This window comes from Pinus tabuliformis, chromosome 9 (genome assembly GCF_031772625.1).
Source record: "Pinus tabuliformis cultivar Carrire ecotype Pingquan chromosome 9, CPIR1, whole genome shotgun sequence".
In the NCBI taxonomy this organism is placed as follows: Eukaryota; Viridiplantae; Streptophyta; class Pinopsida; order Pinales; family Pinaceae; genus Pinus; species Pinus tabuliformis.
Window position 1 is genome coordinate 1,872,315,331 of NC_142307.1, and position 4,761 is coordinate 1,872,320,091.

The following is a 4,761-nucleotide window of genomic DNA, read 5'->3' on the forward strand; positions in this document are numbered from 1 at the left end:
TGTTTATTTGAGCTTGTTAAAAATGCACTGTAAATCTCTTTATGAGCTCTTCTACATGGAAATTTTACATCAATATTGGAGCCCTTCAATTTGCATCATTCTGTAAATCCTCTTGAATCACAACTTAAAAAGGTCTTAACATTATCAAACATTTTTTTTTAGATTATAGTTCTCAATGTCATCTAGTGCACCATATAATCTCTTTTCAAATGTTCAAAGCCAAAAAGGTTATAGTGGAAATAAATGAGGGATGTATTTTAATACTTTGATATATGTAAAAAAAAGTACAAAAAATAGTAAACCATGTTTTTTTTTAATTATACACACACACACACACACACACTTGTTTTCTCAAAATTCAATGTTTTCATGTCTTTGTAAAGAAATGCACTAGGTTTTTGATCTCAGACATATAATGAAAGAAAGAAACTTATTGTGAACATAAGATTCCCATTGAGAAAAAATTAAATTCATAAAATTATGTGCACATTCCAAGCAATAAAAATATGCACATGTTTCTAGTAGTTGGAACACATGCACATTCCCTTCACTAGGAACATGCGCATGTTCCTACAACTAAGAGGGATAGTTGAGGTGGGAGGGAAAGAGGGGGAGGGATGGAGGTTACAAGGGAGAGAAAGGGAGAGGGGAGCTGGGAGGAATTAGTAGGTGAGTGTGGGGAAAAGAGGGGGAAGAGAGAGTATGTCGTGAGAATTGGAAAGTGATAGAAATAAGTAAAGAGTGTGGGAAATGGAGTGGGAGGGAGAGAGTATTGTGGGAGGAACATGGAGGAATATAGGAAAAGATAGATGGATTTAGAGGGGTATTGTTGTGATGGATGGATCAAATGAGGATAGAGAGAGAGAGAAATAAAAATAATCCAGGGGGATAGAGAGAGAGAGGAATGAGAGGGTGTGTGAGCGACTAAGAGTTAGGGGAAGAAAGAGTGAGAGGAAGAGAGAGAGATAGTGGTAGAGGAGTGAGAGTGTGTGTGAGCGACTGAGAGCTAGGGGAAGAAAGAGTGAGAGGGAGAGAGAGGAAGGGTAAGAGAGATGAATACATAAAGCTATAGATGATAGATGGAAGAGAATGAGAGAGGGAGAATAATAGAGGAAGGGTGATAGAGAGGGAGAGGGTTGGAGGCAGTTTGACGGAGGGATGGTGGAGTAAATAAGTAGAGAAAGGGGAAGTAAGATCCATTAGGAGAGAAGGAGGGAGTTATAGAAAAATATGAAAGCAGGAGATAGATGGGAAGAGAGAGTGAAGAAAAGGGATATAATGAGAGAGAGAGAGAGAGAGAGAGAGAGAGAGAGAAATGGAGACATAGATGAAGTTGGAGGGGGTAGAGAGAGAGTGAAGAAGATAAATATATAGAGATATAGGTGAAGATAGATGTGTGGGGGGGAGAGAGAGATAAATAGGGAGATATGTTGTCATGGAGGGATTTAGGGAATGAGGAAGGGATAAATAATTAGAGAAAGGAGGAGAGGGAGGAGGGATGGTAACTAGGAAGAGAGGGAGGAGGGATGGTAACTAGGAAGATAAGGAGAGGAGGGAAGAGGGAGGTAGATCAGGACAATTTTCAAGGGAGGAGAGAAGGGGATAGAGAGAGACGGATGAAGAGGGAGAAAAATAGATATGGAGAAAGGATGGAGGTTAGGTGAGAGTAAGGGAGACATATATATAGCTAAAGCATGGATAAGGGGGGGAGGGGGAAGAATAAAGAGATAGAAAGAGAGGTGTAGGGACAAAGAGAGTGACAAGAGAGTGATAGAGAGAGAAGAGAGAGGGAGTAAGGAAGAGAGGAGAGAGGGAGGGAGAAGATAGAGATGCAGAGAATGATAGAGAGAGGGGGAAGAGAAATAAAGGAAGAGGAAGGCTAATAGAGATATATTAATATGGAGAGAGAGAGAGAGAGAGAGAGAGAGAGAGAGAGAGAGAGAGAATAGAAGGTGAGGCAAAGAGATAGAGGGAGATAGAGATAAATTTAAGGTGGAGAGAGAGAGAAGAAGAAAAAAATAGAAAGAGAGAGAGAGGGGAAGCAAGATAGCAAGAGGGATAGGGGTGAAATGATGAGATATATTGAGGGAGTGAGGGAGATATAAAAGGAGAGAATGAGGGGGAGTGAGAGGGAAGAAGAAGTAGAGGTAGAGACAAATAAAACTATTGAAATGGAGATAGAGAGAGATGGCTGGGAGGGAGGGAAAGAGAAAGAGGGGTGGAGAAATGAATGGAGGAGAGAGAGGAGGGAAAGAGAGAGTGAGAGAAGGAGAGATCACTAGTACAAAATGGCTAATTAATTACTAAAAGACTGACTAAAATTTGCATATAAATGACTATTTTTCAGTCGGTGACCATTAGTAGCTAATTTACAGTATCTTATAACGTGATCAACTTTTAGTTGCTTTTAGCTTAGTCATTTATTGGTTGTTTCAATTTTATATTCTAGTAGTATAATTAGTCATAAATTTAGTCATTGATTTAGTCATTAATTGCCACAATTAATAACCAAATATATAAAAAATATATATTACTATATGATCACCTGAGAAAACTAATTAATGACCAAAGAAATATGACCAAAATGTTGGTCGTGTTATAAGATATTGTAATTTATCTACTAATAGTCATATATATGCAAATTTTAGTCATCATTTGAAACCAATTAATGACCGGAGAATTGTGCCTAAATTTTGGTCATGTTATAAGATACTATAAATTAGCTACTAATAGTCGTATATATTCAAAATTTAGTCCTCATTTGTAATCACAAATTTATCATTTGCAGTAGTCATTTATCTTTTTTTTTTTTGTAGTTTCATATCCATTATATAAACGACTAATTTAGTAGTTTATATTCATTCATTTACTTTCATTAATAATCATTACAAATGACTAATTTAGTCGTATATTCATTTTATTTGTGTTCATAATTAATCAATATAAACTACTAATTTAGTAGTTTTAAATTGATTTCATGTGTTCATTATTAATCAACATAAATTAATTAGTATGTTTTTGCAGCTAAATTTAAAAAATGGCATACAATGTGCATATTCATCTTATATGAAAACACAAAGTTTCATATGTTAATTACAATACTAAACAATATCAAGTTCAACTATAAATAATTTCAACCATGTAAAATGTATTATATGAAATGTTAGGGTATTACAATATGAGTTTCCAACTTAATATTGGTTGGACTACAATTTACACATGAAATGACGTTTCATCATTTCAAAACATTGTCATTATGTTGCCAAGGCATTGCAGGTGAATTCACCAACTCTTGAGACTTGACCATCAATCTCTATGTGTGTGTCTTATGTGGGATATTGAATCTAAGGGTATCACTAGATCGGTTCTCTTCTCTCTCTCTTTTTGCATTTGTCGCTCTAGTGTTATTGCTTTGATCCTCTTTCTTCAATTCATGCTTCTTACCATCAATACCGAGTTCCTTTTCTGGAAACAAAATAAAGTACAATGCAGAGTGTAAGACATGAAATACAATGAACACTAGAATATAAAATAAAGTAGACCATAAAGGTTTTATATGACATATACCTCAACATCAGCAATGTCAAAGCCATTTTTTGCCATACAAGCAAGAAACTCGAACAAGTTTTCTTCATTTGGGCATTAGTGGGCACTATAATATAGTTAGATGACTTGTATAAACAAAGAAAATAAAATGTCACCATATAAAATAGCACCTTAATAACTTAGTATTCAACCTTCGGTGAAATCTTAGGCATAATCATGCCAGCTAAGTTACATGCTAAAAATCTCAAGTTGTAGATAACTTGTGAAACCAAATAATCTGAGGTGTGATGTTTAATCCTTGTCATTTTATTTGCAACAACATTTCATTTTCTAATGCATGAACTTGGTCAAGTATATAACACTAGTACAAAATGACCAATTAGTTATTTTATCACTCAGGTTGTCCCTTGGCTCCTTAAGGGATACGGCCGAGGTAACCACAAACCAATCTTTGGGCTGCAGGTCCTAGCCTACCTGCAGTCAGAGAGGGCTCTAACTTTATGATTTAACTTTGTTTTGGGTTGATTTTAGGCTAGTTATGGTATACATGGGTTTTGTTTTGATTTTGGTGGGATGATTGATGTTTTCAAGTAGGGAGGCATGCATAGTGTGAGAGGTTCAAACCATTGGGCATGGAGTCATGGAGTAGGGCTGTTGGTGCGTTTTCTTGGTCACAAAAGGAATATAGAGCAGGATAGCTACACATGAAACAATCATTCAAGCTAAAAAGGATGAAATGAAGGCTAAGGAATGAAAGGAAACTAAGAATCTCTCATTCTGCTTAACAGAGGGAAGGTGAGTGAACTATATCTAGGAGCAGTCAAGAATTCCTAAATAAAAGTCATACATGAATGAAATAGAGCAAATATGAGCCATGAGGAATTCATATTTATGCCTAAATTAGAAGAAAACATATAGAAGTCACAGAAACTGAGCATAGAGTGCAGCCAAGCAAATTCTAAGCTAATCTTTCTTTCTGTAACTTAGATGGTGATATATGTATGATATAAACATATATGAATTGACAACAGAGGTAAGAAACACTTATTGGGCCATGTAGCAGCGCAAGAATTCTATATTTCACTCTTCAGCCATTAATAACAAAAGAGACAGTCCATCCTCCAAGCCTTTCAGTAGTCTTTGATTATAGAAATTCCCAAACATACAGTGCGAGTCCAGAATGAGGACTATCAACCAACCAACCCTTTAAACAAT